This window comes from Lagenorhynchus albirostris, chromosome 5 (genome assembly GCF_949774975.1).
Source record: "Lagenorhynchus albirostris chromosome 5, mLagAlb1.1, whole genome shotgun sequence".
NCBI lineage: Eukaryota > Metazoa > Chordata > Mammalia > Artiodactyla > Delphinidae > Lagenorhynchus > Lagenorhynchus albirostris.
This window is the reverse complement of record NC_083099.1, coordinates 93,524,954-93,546,753: the sequence shown is the minus strand read 5'-3', so window position 1 is coordinate 93,546,753 and position 21,800 is coordinate 93,524,954. Positions and strand designations below refer to the sequence as shown.

Genomic DNA, 21,800 nt, shown 5'->3' with positions numbered 1-21,800 from the left:
AGACTTCCATAGGTAATTTTGTGAACGCTTTTCCCTCCAGAGAACTTCACAAGAATAGGGATGTCAGCATAAAATTGTATAAACGTCTACAGGAAGGAATTCTTCATTACAAGTAATCCATTTGGTATTTCTACATTTGGCAAATGCCCTTACTTGTGTTCCATGGACATTAGAAACAGAATATGCAATATACTCTGTCTACTGGTCTCATTTAGATTAACTTCTTAAGGAAGCACTCTGTTAGGTATGAAGTTCTGGATTTCACTGGTGACTTTGTACCAACATATATCATTTAGCAATAATTTTCCCATAGCTTATTTTGAAAGAAAAAAAAGAGTCAGGTTTTATATGGTATACGATAGAATTAAATAAATACAAACCTCCAGTAATTTTACATCAGAGGATAATTTCACTACCCTGTTAGTTTTCTTCTGTTTTTCTTTCTGTGTATCTCTATGCCTGATAAATCCTTATTTCCTAATCTTTCCACATTCTTGTTTTCCTTCTATCTTCAATGTTTAATACATGATAAACACTTACAATTTGTTCTTAGGTAGAAAGGAAAATATGGGGATAGAATGCCTTATGTGCTTATGTGTATAACTAATAAAACACTAGTTACATAAATATTATTTAACACATATTTATAATCTTTTTTTTTTTTTTTTTTTTTTTTTTTGCGGTACGTGGTCCTCTCACTGCTGTGGCCTCTCCCATTGTGGAGCACAGGCTCCGGACGCGCAGGCTCAGCGGCCATGGCTCACGGGCCCAGCCACTCCGCAGCATGTGGGATCTTCCCGGACCGGGGCACGAACCCTTGTCCCCCGCATCAGCAGGCCGACTCTCAACCACTGCGCCACCAGGGAAGCCCTAACACATATTTATAATCTTAAAATAAATTATATTAGAAAGGAAATAAAATTTCTAAGGTAGAAAAAAGAGGTATTTTTGAACATAGATATTGTGGTAGAGTAGCTTCAGGAGCACAGGTTCAGTAAATGTACTCAGCCAAGTTACAGAATACAGAACTAGACTCTGGAATGTAAGCAACAAAATTTATAACCTTTTGATTATATTGGTCTTGCCCATGGAAAGGGAGTTAAAGGTGAAGTATATAAGATAAAATAATATCAGCACATTTTTAATACTGAGTACAGTAAGAGAGGGAAAGCAGAAAAATATACAATCCTAGAATAAACCAGTTCTAGTAAGTGCCAATCTATGAAGAGCAGATATATGAAAAAGCCCAGGGAGAGTTAATAAAATTCAGAATTTCCATTCCACTATAGGCTTTATTATCCAAACTGTCCATGGAAGGATTGTTTAGCACCTGATTTTTGCTTCTGAAAGAAATGTACCTAGAATCTTCTGGTTAAGCATTGTGAATGTAATACATGCATTTATTTCTATTCCATCTAAAACACTCAAAATGCGGGGAGACAGCAGCACCTGCCTCCTTAGGGCAGTAGGCAGCGCGTCAGTCTCACAAAATAGGATAGACTCACAACGCCAAAGAAAAATAGAACAACATAGAGATGTTAACTAAATTTTAGAAACCAGAAGCCAAAAAGGCAGTTATTACTGATTTAGGATACCTGAATGGAAGATGCTTCCATGTGAGGAGAAGGAGGGATTAACAACAAGACTCTAGCAGTTTCACACTGCAGGAGCCTGAGGAACTGGAGGTCTCAGTTACTTCAGTGAAGACTCAAGGCAGAGCAGAAAGCTGGATAACTAGCTGAGTCTTTAATAAGAGCTGCTATATCCTCTTCTCTCATCCCTAACAGTCCAGTAATTATCTCTCTCCTACCTGTGCTAAAGATGAAGGGTTTCTCCTCTGGAAAGTTGAATAATAGAGCATCTCATCTAAGAATATAAGGCACAGGTGAGGGGAAGAGGTAAGTAAGGTACTAAAAATGAAATTTAAGTGATAACTCGATTACCAAACATTGAGTTCACCAGCCTCTTCTCCCTCCTGCTGCCTAGACTACTAACACCCAGGTTTAAATCTCCAGGCAGGAAATGAAAGGAAAATAACAGATCAAAAGAAAAAAATCCCAGCAATCTGACAATAGGGGATCCCCTGAAACATAATGAAAAAACTGAGTCCTCCTATGGGTAAAACTCACCAATAAAGCAGCCTCACCTGAGAAAACAGAGCTCCTTACTCTTAATATAAATGGGAGGTCAAGGACCAGCAACCAATTATGGAAAGTCCCTAATACAAATAAAGATGAAAACATACAGGAAAAAAAGCAACCAAGGCAATTTAAGAGGCAAAATTTAATATTTTTAAATATTTTATTGTCCTTAAAGACATAAGTGAACTATTATACCTACGAATCCAAATCAGAATGCTACCAAAAAAAGACTATTTCAGACCAATGGCAATTTTTGCAGATCTTGAACAAAAAATCTTAAAATCTGTATGGAAACACACACAAAAAAAAACCCCAAATAGCCAAACAACCTTGAGAAAGAAGAATGGAGCTGGAGGAATTAGACTTCCTGACTTCAGACTACACTATAAAGCTACCGTAATCAAAACAGTATGGTACTGGCACAAAGACAGACCTATAGATCAATGGAACAGTAATAGAAAGCCCAGAAATAAACCTACACTCCTATGGTCAGTTAATCTACAACAAAGGAGGCAAGAATATACAATGGAGAAAAGACAGTCTCTTCGATAAGTGGTGCTGGGAAAACTGGACAGCTACATGTAAAAGAATGAAATTAGAACATTTTCTAACACCATACCCAAAAATAAACTCAAAATGGATTAAAGACCTAAATGTAAGACCAGATACTATAAAACTCCAAGAGGAAAACATAGACAGAACACTCTTTGACATAAACTGAAGCAATTCTTTTGGATATGTCTCCTAAAGCAAAGGAAATACAAGCAAAAATAAACAAATGGGACCTTATTAAACTTAAAAGCTTTTGCACAGCAAAGTAAACCATCAACAAAATGAAAAAAACCGACTGAATGGGAGAATATATTTGCAAATGATACAACCAATAAGGGATTAATATCCAACATATATAAACAGCTCATACAACTCAACATCAAAAAAAAATCAGATTAAAAATGGGCAGAAGAACTAAAAAGACATTTTTCCAAAGAGGACATGTAGATGGCCAATAGGCACGTGAAAAGATGCTCAACATCGTTAACCATCAGGGAAATGCAAATCAAAACCACAATGAGATATCACCTCCCACCTATCAGAATGGCTGTCATCAAAAGGAACACAAATAACAAATGTTGACAAGGATGTGGAGAAAAGAGAACCCTCATACACTGTTGGTGGGGATATAAATTGGTGCAGCCACTGTGGAAAACAGTATGGAGGTTTCACAAAAAACTAAAAATAGAACTACCATGTGACCCAGGAATTTCACTCCTGGGTATTTACCAAAAAAAAAAAACAAACAAAAACACTAATTCGAAAAGATACATACACCCCAATGTTGATAGCAGCATTAGTTACAATTGTCAATGTATGAAAACAACACACACACACTAGAATACTATTGAGCCATAAAAAAGAATGAAAATTTGCCATTTGCAACAACACAGATGGACTTGGAGGGTGTTATGCTAAGTGAAATAAGTCAGACAGAGAAAGACAAATACTGTATCACTTATATGTGCAACCTAAAAACTACAATAAACTAGTGAATTTAACAAAAAAGCAGACTCATAGATTTAGAGAACAAACTAGTGGTTACCAGTGGGGAGAGGGAAGGGGGGAGGAGCAAGATAGCAGTAGTGGAGTAAGAGATACAAACTATTACGTATAAAATAAGCTACAAGGATATACTGTATGACATGGGGAATATAGCCAATATTTTATAATAACTATAATGGAGCACAATCTTTAAAAATTGTGAATCACTATATTGTACACCTATAATATATAATATTGTATAGCAACTATACTTCAATAAAAAATAATAAAATTAAAATATATGAATATAATATAATAGCAAAAAAGTAAAAATAAGAGAAAGATTGGAAAATAAAGTTGAGAATATCTCCCAGAAAATTAAAAAAGCAAATACAAATAGGGCAGAAAATATAAGAAACAAAGAAACAAGATTGATTCAGGAAGCCCAACATTTATATAATAGAAATTCCAAATAAGGCAGAGAAAATGGGAGGGAAAAAATTATCAAAGAAATAAAACAAGAAAAATTCCCCAAATTCAACTGATAGACATGGATCTCCACAGTGAAAAAAGTGTACAGTATACAACAGAAATATATAAACAAAACAAAACAAAATAAACTCACATCAAAATCCATCAATCCATCACTGCAAATGTCACCTGAAGAATGAAGGAGGATCCTGAAAATTTACAGAGAGAAAGAGATTAAATTAACATGCTAAGGACCATGTAAAATAGTACCATCAGCCTTCTCAACAGCAATGATGAAACCATAAAACAAGGTAAACATGCTTTTAAAATTATGAAGCATGATTTGCTACATAAAACTTTAAGTCCAAACTATATCGACTGTGAGAATAGAAAAACATTTTCCAATATACATGCTCTCAAACAACTACTCCCTCCACATAATCACCTGAAACTGCTGGAGAATGTTCTCCAGCAAAACAAGGGAATAAATAAGAAAGGAAGGCGCAATATGTCTTTGAGCTCTCTTATCAATCAGAGTTCCTAGTTTCAAACAACTAAAGAGAATTCTAGGTGATTATGTAGATGCAGAGCATATCTGGAAGATATGGGTCATTTGTAGAATCATTGGAAGGGCTAGAGAAACAAGCCATGCCACTGCACTGTCCCCAAAGAAATGTGACTTTTTACATCTCTCAAGGAGTGCTGGGGATGGGGGTGGGGCAGGGGCCGGTAGGAACCATCATGGGTCGCCTCAAGCACTGAAAGGTTCAGCGCAAGAAACCCAAGATCCAGGACATCTACTGAAGGCTGTTGGTCAAACTGTACAGATTTCCGGCCAGAGCACCAACACCACCTTCAACCAAGTTGTGCTGAAGAGATCGTTCAAGAGTCATACCAACTGACCCACCCACTGTCCCTTTCCCTGATGATCCGTAAAATGAAGCATCCTGGCCTGGAAGACAAAACAGCTGTGGTTGTAGGGACTAGAGCCGACGACAACGTGCACGTCCAGGAAGTGCCCAAACTGAAGGTATGCGATGCGCATGAGCATCCGCATGTAGAACCGCGTCCTCAAGGCCGCGGGGCAAGATCGTCACTTTCAACCAGCAGACCCTGGACTCCCCCAAGGGCTGTAACACTGTCCTGCTCTCCGGTCCTCGCAAAGGCGGAGAGGTGTATGGGCATTTCCGCCCGGGGAACAGCACAGCCACACTAAACCCTTCGTGGGACCAGAGAGGTTCGAGCATGCCAACAGCCAACGGGCCAGACACAGCTACAAAAACTAACCCAAGATCCTACCTTGTTATTAAAGATTTTGGATGTACGTAATTAAGAAAGTAAAATGAAACGAAGTGAAATGAAATGATTTTAAAAAGGGATCATTGAGGCCTTTCTATTTTGTACACAAAACCACTGGGCATCATGCCTGTGGACACCTCGGAGATCGCAACGTAGATACACATGGCTCCAGCCACTTGGTGGGCAGTGAGGTGAGAAAAACAATGGTTTGGGTGAATCACGTGATTACAGAGCTAGGGTTCCAGATGGTCATGATTGGCCTCCATAACAGCTCTAAGGAAGTAGTGAGAACAGGGATGGGAGAGGGCAGTTAACTACCAGAGGCCCCTCCAAGTATTGGCTGAGGGCCTTAAGCTGCCTCTGCCTATATGAAGAACTTCACCTTACAAACAGTGTTACTTCTGCGACCACCAGAGGAGAGCACTCCCTGTCCCTTCCTTTATCCATCATGAGCCAAGTTAAAGTCAGCCGTGGACATATTTGACTGAGACATCCTAGCTCACATGTTTGTGTCCTGGATGAAACAGTATCAGGGAAAATGAGAATCTAGCATTTTCAGCTACTATACCATAAGTCACTCTTTACTTCCCTACAGTGTCCATAAGAGTGAGGATTTTCCCAATCACAAAAAGGTTTCAGATGCTGGGCATACAAAAAAAACAACAAATGTTTGGTTTTGGTTTTGTATTTTTTTTCTTTTTTTTTATACTATCCATGAAATAGTGGTTCCAGCACTAGCAAGAGGTGAAGGGCATTTCCTAAAGGACAACATGGAGTGTGAGGATGGTGGTTATTCATTGAGCCTAGAGAACAACCAGACAGACAGAAGCTGAACACTTAAGAATTAAAGTTCTGGGAGGGATTTCCTAAAATTAAATTAAAAGTATTCCAAGGCTTCCCTGGTGGCGCAGTGGTTGAGAGTCCGCCTGCCGATGCAGGGGACGCGGGTTCGTGCCCCGGTCCGGGAAGATCCCACATGCCGTGGAGCGACTAGGCCCGTGAGCCATGGCCGCTGAGCCTGCGCGTCCGGAGCCTGTGCTCCGCAACGGGAGAGGCCACAACGGTGAGAGGCCTGCGTACCGCAAAAAAAAAAAAAAAAGTATTCCAAGAAATTGACAACTTTGACTTAGTGGAAAAATGGGACTGAGAAGTGTTAAAGAGCATGGAAAATTTAGCCAGAGATTATAAGAAAACTAAATAACAGCAATAATAATAAAGGGCAATTAACTCCACAAATGAAAACAAGTTGTGCAAGAAAAGAATTTTAATAATAGAGCTCAATTTTGCTCTGAATTAAACAATATACATAAAGCCATAATAACTAAAATCTCTGAACCAAGATTCAATTTAAATGCTAAAAACTGGGTTTGTTAGATGGGAAGAGGAGATATACATATCCGTGAGAGGAACATCAGGGTGTGAGAGGAGTTTAACAGAGCTAAATCTTCAGTTTCCATAGTAGAACTCAATACACAATATCCAAAATTTAGGAAGATATTCAAAATGAGTTATTTTGGAACCTAGCTAGATACCAAAGAAAATGACTAAAAACCTTAAAGGTGGCATCCGCTGGGGAATGGAGAACTGTTGTTGGAAGGGATGGACAGGAGACTGCAGTTTACATCTTACTACATTTTGATTTTTAAACCATTTCCAAGAATTACTTTGAGATAAAGGCACACTTAATCTGTAAATTTAAAATCTGTAACTAGGAAGAATTAAGTACTTACTTGATGGTGGCATTAAAGTTGCATTATTTGAAAAAGTGTATGTCAAAATATAGCAAAAACTATAAAAATTTTTATATGTTATGACTCAGTAATTCCAATCATGACAATTTATCATGAAGAAAAATTCAATAAAGCAAAATGCTATTTATTGTAGCATTATAGATTTGTGTATCAAAAAAAATTAAAACTGTAATGGATTGATGATAAGCAAGTATGTTAAAATCCACAAGTTCAAAACTATATTTAAAAATATATTAATCGCTTTAGATGATGACAGATAACTAATTCATTATTTAGAAAGTAGTAAATAAAGGGAAACAACCAAGCATTTAACATGTCTCTCCCACATAAAACAAATGCACAAGTTAACAAAATACTTGACTGATAACCTCAAAAGAGAGACGACCAGATATTATGTGACTGCTGATGAAAGATACACCACCACATATAAGGTGTTTTTGCCAGAAGTAACAAGCCTGAATCAGATCAAGCCATACAAATAATCTGTTTTTTAACAGTTAAACTGCAGGAATAAAAATTAGTAGGAAGGGCAACCTATAGGTTAAAAGATACTAAGGAGATACATCAAAATAAATACAGTGTTTTGACCTTATTTGTATACTGATCTAAACAAACCCATTGTAAACAAGCTATTATATAATTGGGAAAATTTGCACATGGACTTGATATCTGATAATATTAATGGGTTATTTCTAATTTTTTTAGATATGATAATATTGTAGCTATGTTTAAAAGGGAATCCTTACCTTTTAGCAATATATACTGATATATTTACAGCATATTCTTGGAATATATTTATAATATTCTTGGAATATTTTCTATGTAAAAATAATTGAAATGAAATATAGGATTTGTCTTTCATTTATAATATTAAAAATTAATTGTACAATCCAAGGAGAATTTCAGATATTTTACCAAATATCATCCAATTAACAGTTCAGACTAAGTGAAATTTTCTCTCTCATTCTTTCCTCTCTTATTCACTTTTCTCTCTCTCTTTTTTATACTTATTCTCTATGTTCATATTTTATCTTCTACTCTTTTTTCATATTATTTACCTTATTGCTCCCCCTTTCTTTCTCAAATAAATTTACTAATAAAGGACCTTTATTGTGGAAGTGCATTATGGATGTCCAAGGTGAGTATCAAACTTCAGAAAATTGGACCTGTTAACAAATTTCAACTGTAACAGTAAGTCTGCAGTATAGTTTTTTCCATAGTTATCTACCGGTATATGTATAAAGACTTAATCACAACAGTAACACCAGAGTTCTCACATGGTCCAACTGTTAAATAACTCAGCATAATAAATTTAGCTGTTTTCACATGAACCACTGATGCGCGAAAATAATTTCCTGCTAATCAGTAATAATGACTATATACCCAGTGAGTCACCGTTACACTTTAAGAAGAAGACTGTGCTAATGCGTGAATAATTATTCACCTGATTAAGTGTCCAATCTTGCTCTTCGAAAAAAAAAAAGTGCACATCATTTAACAATTCAGCTGTATATTGTCTGTGAGATAAAAGCAAGAGGTAATTTGGATAACTAATGCACCAGCTAAATTCTGTTAGGAAGTTCCTAAAGTAGATGATTTTCATCTCCCTTAAACATTCAGGAACCTACATTTTTCTCTGCTTTGTGTCCTTAATGTGCTGCCAACTATTTTCTAAATTTTTTTCCCTAGAGGCAAGGGGAAAAAAGAATTAGAGAAAATGAAGTAAATGATAGGGTTTTATCTGTCTCTCAGCTAAGAGGGCTTGGAGTTCAGAGAAAAAGCTATTACTAGTTAGTGCCACAGAACATTCCTCTGCAAGGCCACTTTTCAATGCTATTAGAAAGGTAAGCCTTTTTGAGAAAAGAGAAATGCACAGGATTCTAGATATTTAGCAAAGACCAAGTTGGAGTGTGATAAAGGGCTAGGAGCTATTAGCTGTCGTGTTATAGTTGTCTCTGATCAAATTATTACTTCTGTTTGTTTCCCTAAGATTATCTCCCATTAAGTACAAAGGGAGAGCAGTTTTGCTCTCCAGAAATGTCTTGACATTGTAAATCAGATCAGAGGTATAAAGAGGGAAAGAGGATTGCAATCTGTAAAGGATACAATGCTTCTTCATTTGTGAATGAGTGTGTGAGATCTGAATGCTATGTTATTAACCGCTGAATAAATATACTGTGTTAGAAGAACTGTGAAAAATTACAATTAGAAATAGTTTGGATTCTGCAGCAAATCTGTTGGGGAAGCATCATAACAAGTTTCACTAGTGTACACAACTATTTAAATTTTTCAGTTCTACTGGGAGGAGAGAAATTCATCTAGCAAAGCAATGTCCTTTCCTTCAAAGGAGCCATTTGTTTATTACCCATTATGAAACTGTCTGTTTATCACCCAAACTACACTGGAGCTAAATAACATAGGAAGCATTCCCACAACTAACATTTAACCAAAACAACTTTAATGATCCTGACGAGCAATACAGGGACCTTCCAAGAATAACTGAAAAATAACTGCAACTCTGAGAAGGGCAGAATATTTTCACTGAATGCCACATTTGGACATAATCAAAGATGGAAAATAATAGAAAAGCTAAAGCTATCTTTTGAGGAGGGAATGTTGTTTGTGTAGCAGTTATGCCCACTTCAAACCATTCACTTCCATTTTAAGGGGAAGTGTGAAGCTACCTCAGAGGCACTTTGAATCAACAGAGTAATACTGAGTTTCGGTTTCATAAGGCAAGTATTTCTAAAAGTTGTTTGCGCCTCAATATTAACTCCAGGCTTTAATGATTTAACCTTTCAACTTCTTCCTTACGGAATGGTATTCTCTCACTTCATGCCATGAGAATACTGAGTTCCCCTTTGTACTGTATTAATAAGTCACTGAGAAGATTCTGCTCACTTCAGACTGTAAATAATACTTCTATGTTATAACACCAAATAATAATTATTCTTCATTCTGATGACTCTTGATCATTAATAAAATGAGTATATAATGATCATTATGCTCTGTTTAGAGAGGCAATCATTATATAATACACTTTAGAATAACTTCCACCCCAAATGTTTAAAATATAAAGCTGCAATGAATAAGAATAATTTGGGTTATCAAGAAAATTTACTGGCTTGAAATCATTTGTATTCCATTATATTGTATAAATTACTGCTGAATCAGCATAATAACGCTTATCATAATGTCCATTCCAATATAGGTTTTTCTATCTCTAAAGAGACTCAATATGGTATTTCTTCTTCTGAAATAGACTCATCCATATTTGACTGGTTTGGATCAGGCAAAAGGGATTCTGAATGGTGCAAACATAATGTTAGATGAAGATACTATAATGTTTCTGCTCCCAGAGGTGAAGTTTGTGTTTCTCCAGGATTGATTCAATACTGCAGAATGGGAGTTACTCATGAGCTGTGAGGATTTCACCAGTCTTCCCGTCTCCCCTTCTCTGAACCCCTCTCTTCAAGGTTGCATGTCAAGAGAATGGAAGCACGTATCCTGCTCTCCTGCCCAGTTGAGTCTCTGGATTCAGACAGTTCATAAAATGCATATTTTTTAATCTCATCTCTGAAATAAAACTATATCTCCCTTAATGGCATTGCATTAATGTTTTCATTGCTCCCCTTCAGCTGGAATCACTAACTTGATGAAGTTTGTCCTCATGGTGCTACACAGAAAGAGGACGTTACTTCCTACCTCTCCTTCTAAAGAGCAGAGTAACTATGGGACTCCAGTACAGTTACACATTCTCAGGGGATAGCAACATTTAGTGCATGGCCTAGAGCAGGAAAGTAGGGAACATATGTTAATTAAAAAAAAATAAAAAACCTTCCAGTGTACTTTTATTTAGAATGGGGTATTTACTTGTAATGATAGGTCAAGATCTTTAAAAAATTAATACCATTTGTTTCACCTACTTTGAAAAAAAGTTTTATGAAATTTAAAATTAGAGAAATAGTGAAATTAAAAATATGTTTTAAAAAAACTGACCAGAAAAACTGACTTGGGTAAATGAGAAGTGGAGAAATAAAAATATCGTGCCACAAAACCTAAGCTCAGTACAAGTCCTGTGGCAGTTTGAAACTTCCTGTCTACCAAGAGAAAGGATGGAAAATATAGTTCTCATCACCAAAATTTGGTATGCTTATCTGACAAGAGACTACATTTCCCTATACAGGAGAACTGAAAGGAACCAGTAGTTGAATAATTCATTCTCTGGATAAACACAGGGTTTTTCTGAGAATCCAGAACAGGGGCAGAGAGAAGCACAGGAGTGTGGGTTTCTCAGATATACTAAGACAGACATCTTACGGTCTTTGCTGTAATCCAAATGACCACATTTCTTTAATATGAGCTATTGCCAAATATCTCTTTAGTTTCTGCTGTTGTCTCCTGGGCTGTGTGTATATATTTCTCCATGGAAAGCAAATTTAGCACAATTAGAGATTCAAATTAATGAGAATAATTTCACTGATCTAATATCTAAAATTTTCCCTTCTTCTATTACACACTGTTGTCCTTTGGTCATTCTTATTGACACTTTGATTTTATAAGAAGTAAAAAAATGTTAGTTTTTATAACTTTATTGAAACTCTCCTCAAAGATTTAGTGGGCAAGAAGAAACACAGGCCTAATTGAGCTTTACTATACACTGTAGATTTCTGTTTTCCATTCTCTCCATGGTCTCTTACAAGCCAATTCAATTCAGCAAATATTTATTGAGCACCAACACATGATGGGTTCAGACAGTGCTAGGAGTTACAGGGGTTGAAAAAGATATATATGGAAGAGTTTCTTCCCTAGAGAACTTTTAAATCCTTATTAGAGGAGGAACACATAAAGACTTTCTTTTTTTAAGTGGGAAACTTTTAACATTAAATGATTAAGAGCACAAGCAAAAAATACGAGAGGTAAGATTAGAAGAGAATAATTCAGAGAAGACGAAGGACTTGGACCGGACCTTGAAATAAAATTGGTGAATTCAGGCCAGGGAAGTAACGTCAGCCAAGACATGGAGAAAAGAGAGAATAAATATCAGACTTTTATTGGAGATTGAGAACTGTATGCTGGGAGAACTGGAGAGCTGACAGCAGAAGATAAACATGGATAGTTAGGAGGGCAAAGAAGGAAGTACACAAGTTTCCCTAGATTAGTAAGAGTACATAATTTATATATTAAATGTCATCACGTAAATTCTTACACTGTAAACTAAGACATTGTTTTGTTTCCACATCTATGCAGAAATTGCATAGATTTCTGAAGAAATTGCAGAGGTAAATTTTACTTCCTCTCTTCACTAACCGGCAGAGTGAGTCAGAAACACTGGCAAGCTCTGAGGGCAAGACATATTTTACTTTTGCTTGGAAACATTAGCAGCTATTAAAATAATTCTCTTCATTTCATCTGTTATACAATAGACAGGAAACGCATGGGAGAAAAACACATATACCAGGATCCATTAGTCCTTTCACAGCTGAGGAGAAATGAAACCTTGCTTTGTCAAAGTAATTGGGTTATTATATGAGACTAACTTCACTCCAGACCCCTTTACTCTCTGTGGAGAATATGTAAGCAGTCAGCGTTTTGTATTCCCACCTCACTACAGCCCTTTTAAGAATATTTATTTTATACCTCATTAGATAAAATATATATTTTGCAGCTTAAACTTATAAGTTCATTATTCATTCAATTATTATATGAGTGCCCACTGTATGTCAGGTATTCTTATAAAGTGCAAGAAACACAATGATAAACATGGAGACTAAGGTCCCAGCCGTTGCGGAACATATACACTTCAGTAAAGGAAGACAGCAACAAGAAGGAAAAGGTGGACATGATGAGTTCACTCTGTGGTCAGTGCTATAATGGAAATAAACAGGGTCATACGACAGAGGATGATGGGGAGAGAATAAGACCTTCCCTTGAATAGGGCAGTCATGTAGATGATTCCTGAAAAGGTACCCTTGAGTTTAGCTGGAAGAATGTAAGCAAGAACTAGATAGAAAAGTCAGAGGAAGAGCATTCTAGGCAAACAGAACTGTAAATGCAAAAGTCCTAAAGTCTCTGCAAAGAACCATGTGTTTAGGGAATAGAAAGGATATGACGGATAATAGCTTGGCTGCAGGAAAAGGGAGAATGGGTGGCATGAGCTTGGAAGTTGGGAAGGAACCCCACTGAAGAGTTTGGTTAGATGGGGAACTGGGGAGAAAAGAGTGGATCAGGCAAGTGGTTGAGAACTATAGGGGGAAAAGGAAAATGGTCCTTTCACAAGGTTAAAAAATCTTCTAAAATCTTCTTTTCTTGTCAGACACCATTCTCTTTAGTTTACCAGTTTCTTAAGTAGGGAATTTTATTTATTTACTTACTTATTTATTTATTTATTTATTTATTTTTGTGGTACGCGGGCCTCTCACTGCTGCGGCCTCTCCCGTCGCGGAGCACGGGCTCCGGACGCGCAGGCTCAGTGGCCATGGCTCACGGGCCCAGCCGCTCCACGGCATGTGGGATCCTCCCGGACCAGGGCACGAACCCGCGTCCCCTGCATCGGCAGGCGGACTCCCAACCACTGCGCCACCAGGGAAGCCCGAGAATTTTATTTTTAATTAGCTATTTTAAGCTGTAAAAAGTCAAAGACAAAGTGAATTGCAGTTTTATTTTCCCTTCATCTTGGACTTTTTCCAAGAATGTGTATACAAAGGAAGCTAGATAGAAAACTTCCAAACTGTCAACTAAATTAAGACAAGTGTTTATTAATCACTCACTGTCTGCTTTACTATTTACAGGCACTGTAAAATTACAAAAGAAGGCAGAAGGCATGGTTCCTACCCTCAGGGAACTTATAACCTATTTGAGAAGACCTGTATAAATGCAAAAACTAGAGAGCAATGCTACCACAAATCTCTAAATCAGCAGAAGGAATTGGAGCACAAGTTGTATGTTTATTTTTTTTTTAAGTTGTGGAATGATATAGGAACAACTGTGGGGTGGATTCCTCCAAAAATGTTGTGTGAAGTAGTTGAGGCAAAGCCCAGTTATAAAAGAAGGGAGCTAGATTTCTAAACAAGGGATAACATTCACAAGGTTGGGGTTGGGTATTGGGTTTTTTAGAAGAAAGGACACTGCAGCTGAGTGTTTACCTGGAGCTGAGGAAAAAGATTAAGAATAATTAGACAAGGAAAGATGATATAATAGCAGGTCTATACAACCAGACTAAAAAATTTGTATCCAATAGTTGGCAGAAAACTACTAGACTTTTAATCAGTCAGTATAAAAGTCGGATTTTTTGTTGGATAGCACACAACAAAACAGCAAACACATGTAATTCTTCTCACATGAGAAATACTTTAAAGAAGTGTCCTTAAAATCCTTATAGAAACTCTCTGAGATAGATCATTAACTTCAGGTGAAAGGTTAAGAAACTGGGGCACATAGGGTTACTTAACTTGATCATCGTCACCATATAATCTCTCATAAAAACAGATTAATAAAACCCACAGGATGTCTCTTGCTGCCCAAACTTTTAACATCATCAAATATTAGATGTGCCTATTCTATGAGCAAATGTGATACAACGAAAAGGGACTAGAGATGAACACCAGGCAGAAGGGTTTGGTACCTGTGAGTTAGAAGCCTACAACTCAGTGCTAACAGTGAGATTGGGGAGGAATAAGTCTAAAAGTTCTTATAAAGGATGATTATCCAGGCTTTGGAAAATATGCATGTAATGAGTGAAAGAAGGAATAACGTCAAAATAGTTGACTTAGGAAATGGGGAGGATAATAGTGTAGTTGGCACAAATGTAGAACTTGGAGAGAAGGGTTAATTAGTGGTGAAAAATGATAGTTGTCTGGACACAGAGTTTAAGAAGATGTAAGAACTTTGCCGGGAAGGTATTCATAGGCAGCTGTAAAGCAGATAGAGAATTAATTTAGAGCTTCATGCCAAGTAGACCTTAAGTCAGAGTAACTTTTCTATCCCTGTCTTTGCTTTAAATTTGACTGCAAACATTGAGATCCAGAAGAGATTCTGGTTGAACTTCAGATGAATAACTCTAGCAGCTGTGTCTAAGACGAGTCATTCTCGGAGGTAATGGGGTCAAGCTCCACAGCTAGCTTGATATTTTGTTCAAACTGAGCTGTTCATCTGCTCTTCTGGACTGATAATGTTGCTGCTCACACACACAAAAAGATATCTTGGTCACCTATGACTAGATTTGGGAAGCAGACCTGCAAGAAATGATGGATGGCTTTACTTTAGCCGAGTGTGGAGTAGGAGTAGGGGAGGGCAAAGGTGGGAGAGTGAGGAAAGTTTACCAGAGACTGAGAAAAAGGCCAGATTTCCCTTAATTAATCTTTCGGTCCTTTACTATTTCACCTTCTTGTCTTGTGGCTTAAGCCCACCGAGACCCTCCATCTCACGCTGATTTTAATTCTGATATACCACCGTAATGATGCATAAGGTAACCACATGCTAAATTTTGTTATTCTCTCTCAGAAGACCCATGGCAGTAGTTGCCAATTGGTACTAATATGGTCTACCCCCAAATCACAGGAATGGTCATTCATTTTTCAAGGTAGCTAATTTGCTTATAATCCTCTTCTCACCATCTTTATTCTCCTTCTCACAGGGAGAAAAAAATGGGGTATTACAGAAACTTAGTTGGACACTAGCCCTGAAAATAAATCATTTTAAACCTCCTTGATCCGGCAAGATTTCCATAGAAAAGATATTACAAAAGATATTACAAGATTACAAGATTTCCATAGAAAAGATATTACAAGATTTCCATAGAAAAGATATTACAAAAGTCAGAGGAAAGTATCCTTCCCTCTCAAGCCACAGAGGCCATATTTTCCACAGTTCATGAAGAAAACCAAGTAGAATAAATCTTGAACACCCATTCTACTTTCATTTAGCAATCATCAATTTACAAACAATCATGTGAATAAAGGTTCACGGTACAAACCTAGAAAGATTTCATTTAATTGATGTAGCCTGCAGTAACGCAGATACTTTGGGGCCTACACTGAATTTGTTAACTGATTTTTTTTCAAGATATGCATTATATGAGAGAAAAAGCGAATCTTGCCCTACCTGGGATATAGGTAACAATTTACTTGTTTCCCTAATAATAATATATCCGTTTGTATAATGCAAATGAAATCTATAAAACTGTGGACTTGTAGGTTGTTTTTTAAACCCTATTGCAAGAAGGAAAATAACTTGCATTAACTACTATCCGCAATTCTCAAATCACTTCATTTTTAAATTTATTTGTGTGTTTATTTGTTTGCTTATTTGTTTGTTTTCAGTCATCCAATAGAAGAATGTTTGAAAACCTGCGGTTTCACAAAGCCTTATTTGATTTTCTATTGGCTCCACAGATAACCAGCCATCAAGATAAAATGTACAAAAACATCAAGCTATTATTTTATACCTGAAAAGACTACTAACTATTCAGTTCTGTGAAACATATTCAAAAGACAAGTGTTTCCTTTTGTACTGACTTGCAATACATTTGGCATTTCCTTTCTGAAAGAGCTTTCAGGTTTTTCAAAATGGTTGTAATTTGAAGTCACAAACGGTTTATTTATGTCTTTAGAAAAGGTTCACAAAGACCCAGTCATATGACTGTGCTATTCATAAAGGCAGAACATAGTATTTCTAAAATATAATATTCTCGAGTGTCAGTCTTTGACAAATTCATGCACTTAGCACCTGGTTTAAGCTAAATAATACTATAAAAACAATACCAGAGTCCTTTCCACTTTAAGGAGGCTGAAAGAAACTTGGTCTTCAGGATGCCTGATAGCTGTACAGTCACCCAGTCAGTATTAAGGATGGTGAGCCACTTTATTATCGTGTCCTTATCTTCTAAGTCCATGTGAAAATAACACATTCAGGTCAGCTGAGTCTCTAAGTCTCGTACAGAAAATTTACTTTCCTGCAATAGAGTGCGTGCATGTGTGTATGTGGAGAGTGTATTAATAATATCCTCTGAGCAATTTCCAGTCACTTTTTGTTGTTGTTTTGCTGTCAAATAATGCTAACAGATCCACTCAGATATATTAACTTTCTTAACTAGATTGCTTTACTTGTTGGGAACAGCATAAAAAAAGCTTACTGCAATAAACTTCCCATCAAATATATAAATGATTATTATTTTATCATTTTGTTCTCATATTAACGAGCATTAAACAATGGTCAGGTTTCTTTTTTTCTTTCTTTTCACAGAAATATTCATTATCCTGCCTTCTAGTATATACTGGTGCATAAAAGGGTAAAAAGTCTTGTGGTTTTATCCCAGGTCATATATGGATATAAAAACTGGCTGGTGATTTGTGGTGTTGTTTTAAGGATAATATTGAGAAGACTTGAATAAAGTTAGATGTGTTGATAAAATGTTTTTTTTTTCTTTTTTAATCTTTTAAAATTCAGGTGAAACTGGCCCTGTCCCCAACTCCAGGGATAAATCTTGATTGGACTAAGCCAATCATGAAACCCCCATTCCCCTTTCAATAGCTGGTTTAAGTAAGGGCATTTGACACAATTCTGGCCAATAAAACATGAAGGAAAGTCTGCTGGGGACTTCTGAGGAAAGTTTCTTTACTGATATAAATGAGGACATATATGTTGACCTTGTAATATCTGTATCTAAGGCCTGGAATCACAGCAGTCATCATGTAATCACAAAAGAGACCAGGTGAGGAAAAGCCAAATACAGTCCCCAGCCCTTCCCAAAGGGTCCTCCTACTTTTTATTCAGTAAACATAACTGGATAAAGAAGAATACCCAATTTCCTATGGAAGATTGTTGGATTTTCAAAGATCCAAAGCTCCATCATGACCCATCTGTTAGGGTGAGGGTATATAGGGTTATGTAATAAAAGGAGCCCTGACCCAAGACTATTTTACACAGACTTATAATTGCTTTCCAGTTTCTGACTGGGAAGTCAGAATGGGTATGCCATTAGTTGATGAAACTTACACTGGAATCCAGGATAACTGAGCGCTTCCAAATTGTACAAAGTCATAAATTGGCATAAGCCAAAAAGAAATACATCCTAAAACAGAAATAGTACATCTAGGACTGCGCTTAAGCAGGTCTAAAGAGCTTAAGTTAGTTGCACAAATAAGTGGTCCAGATCTCCGTGTCGCCTACTAATTTTACCTCTCTGTCTCTTCCTTAGCTCATACCTATAGCTTCATAGAGAGTTCCCTATGATCACCTCTCAGAGGAAGAAAAAACACAAGCTTCGTTCGTGGACTGAGTCTTCTGGACATACAAGTCCAAGCTGAATGATGACTGCTACTGTACTGTAGCCCCAGTGAGGAGTAACCCTGAAAGACAAATCAAGGCACAGAGCTTCCGTCTGTGTACCTGATCAGCTATTTTTGTAAAAATAAAACTGTCCCATGGTAAGGATTTGCATAGATTCATGGGCAGTGCCTCATTACTTGACTGGTTGGTCTGGGATCTGAAGGAGAAAGATGGGAATATTGGATATAAGTGGATTAGGGGAAATGGCACATGGAGGGATTACACACCAAATACCATTCCTAAGTGGCTGGCCAGAAAGAGTGATGAAGTGGACTCTTAGAGTTGCAGGTGATATATTAGCTTAGAAATAACACCCTGCAAGGATAGAGAAATATCCTTCAGGATGCATAACCCAATGGTCACTGTATGGTATAGTACCCCGTTAGATAGAATGCATGGGTTCATGAACCAAGATGGGGAATTAGGAGTGACATCACTCATCTTACTCATATTTAGCCTCAACAACCAATTTGGAATTGATGCTTTTCCATCCTCTCAAATTTGTTTTTTTTAAAGCTAGAAGCCCTGGTTTCTAGAGGAATGATCTTCCACCAGAGCATACAGTAGGAATCCAGCTTAAAAAAAGCCATGTCTGCTACCAGGCTTAGGACACTTATTCTAGTAGATCAGTAGTCAAAGAAAGGAGTTATCATACCAGAAGCAAGTGACTCTGGTCATAACTAGGAGATAATATTGCTATATAATGAGGTCTGGGAGGAATATGTTGGCATTAGGGTGTCTACACTAAGTCGAACAGCTTTGTGAGCTGGGAATAGAAAGTAACTACCTGAGCAAGTGGGAGCAGAATTGCTTCCCCAGAATGGACCACACTGGTACAGGCAATGAAGATCACAGTGGCAATCAAAATACATAGAAAACTAGAAGTCTTTTCCCAAATTTTTTGGACTAGGTAAATCTCTCAGAGCTCATGAATAATCCTGGAAAAGGCACAGTACCCACCAACAGACATGACTGAGATTTTATTTCCTATAAAAACTGAAAAAATGGGGAATCTAGTCAGATTATTTTTAATTTAGAAAAACATCAAGATATAAGACATTTATTCTTTCTACATATTATCATGTTACAGAATATATTCCTACCAGGTATCTGTCTAAATATGATATATAGTGTTATTTTCCCTGGTACTAATGGTATTAGACTACTAGATCTACTAGAGTCTCACTTGCTAAAATGCATGTAAAATATTAAAATACTTTTACTTCTTTAGATTTCTTTAAGTGATTTGTATTCATACACATTATACACATTTAATATAAAGTGATATGTTATATCATTTTTCAATCGGGTATTCAAAATTCAATGATTTAGAATTTTGTTAGTATTTTCCTTTAATAATTTCTAACATGTTGAAACTAATTTTGGTTTTTGTGTTTTCACATTTTCAACTATAGTAGATGCTTAGAAAGAGGTGGACCTCTGTTTGAGAGCTAGCTTGCTTATGATTTTTCCAGCTATGTGACCTTGGGCAAGTTACTTAAACTCTTTAACCCTCAGTTTTCTTTCTTTTGCTTTTCCTTTTTTTTTTTTTTTTTTGGCTGCTCTATGCATCATGCAGGATCTTAGCTCCATGTCCCCTGCAGTGGAAGCGTGGAGTCCCAACCACTGGACCGCCAGTGAAGTTCTAACCCTCAATTTTCTTTACTAATACTAATTCCTATCTTATAGGGATTATAAAAATTAGATGAAATAGCTTATGCAAAACACCTAGCAGGTGGTAGCACTAGGTTGATTTTATTCTGATAAAGAGAAAAGAATTACCAAACACTATCAGTTGAATACTTAAAAGTCTTTGACTAACTGTTCCCAGAATTACATCATATAGAACGCATACATATTTTATAGTGTTTCTCTGTTCTTTGTTAAGCACAAGCAACTATTGTGAGGCTGCCCAGGTTCCACCCTCATAGGTATAGCATGCAGTCATTCATTGCTGCCTTAGAAAGAATGCAGGTTCCATCTGCTCCCCCTTGAGTTCCTAGCTGTAGAAAATATCTCTGGGGTCTGTGTGAGAAGTGCCTGCTCTCCCTGCTTGTTTCCCATTACCCTCCTCCCCCCACATACCCCTGTATCAGTTAGGAATAGGCTAAGCTGTGGATAACAGAAACCCAAAATGACAGTGGTTAAGTAAAAGTACAAACTCTCTCATGCAAAAGTCAGAAGTGGGCTGTCCAGGAGTGATAAAGGCGCATCTGCTACACCGAATCTTTCTATCATGTTGTCCCATCGTCCATAGCCACCATCACCATTGCCATAGTCTTAGATGGCTGCATGGGCTTCAGCCTTCAGGGCCACATTCCAAGTGTCAGGAAGACAGAAGAGACAAGATGAGGCAATACACAGACCTACTTTGAAGGAAAGAGGCCCAAATCTGGGGTATGACACTCTAGCTTAGACAAAATTTCTTTGCATGTCCACACCTGGTTTGCAAATAAGGCTAGGAAACAGTTATTTTGGAGGGCAGAAATATCTAGAACTAAAAGTGGAACTCTTGCTGTGGAAGAAGGAAAAAGGAGATATTGGAGAGAATTAATAGTATCTGATATGACCCAAGACCTAGTCTGAAAAGTATCTAAGTATTCCTCAAGGCTTTGACTTAATGGAACAGAAAAATCAGAAAGGTATGTAGACGATTTCTACCTCCTGCCCTTCTTCCTATCTCCTCTGAGGCACTAAATAGGAGCAAAGCCTCCTCCACTAATCGATATAGAAGAAAATTCAGGAAGAAATGAAGCTTAAGTTAGCGTCTGAAGTATTATGGAATTATATATGTCAAGTAGCTGACTTAATAAGTACTCAATAATAAGTATTCATTATAAATTATTATACTGAATAGTCTAGGGTATTATACAAAGGGACAGAATATTTTTTGGAATCCATATAATGATACCGCATTACCCTCCTCAGATTCTCCTTGGTATACTGTTACTATTATTCTATATTTAACTTTAGAGGGGAGAAAATAAATGGATGAATATATAACTGAATTTAAAATTCCCTTTTACAGGCATATCTACATATCACCTATGGAACATCAGAACATAACATTATTTTTTGTTCATTGTATTTAGATATCAATACAATCCACACATGTATTAATGTTAATGACAACATGATGCAGTAAAAAGAATCCTAGATTAGGAATCATAAATTAGTGACTAAAAGAAAATAGTCATATTGCTTTTAGTTATTAGTTTTCTGACCTTGGCCAAGTAATTTTTTTAAATTTCCTCTATTTTATAGTAAAAGTAAT

At 36.8% G+C, this 21,800-nt stretch overlaps 1 pseudogene; it reads left to right on the top strand.

Annotated features, from left to right (window-relative positions):
• Nucleotides 1-1,429: 1,429 nt before the first annotated feature.
• On the top strand, nucleotides 1,430-5,434 carry LOC132520269 (large ribosomal subunit protein eL18-like; annotated as a pseudogene).
• Nucleotides 5,435-21,800: the final 16,366 nt, after the last annotated feature.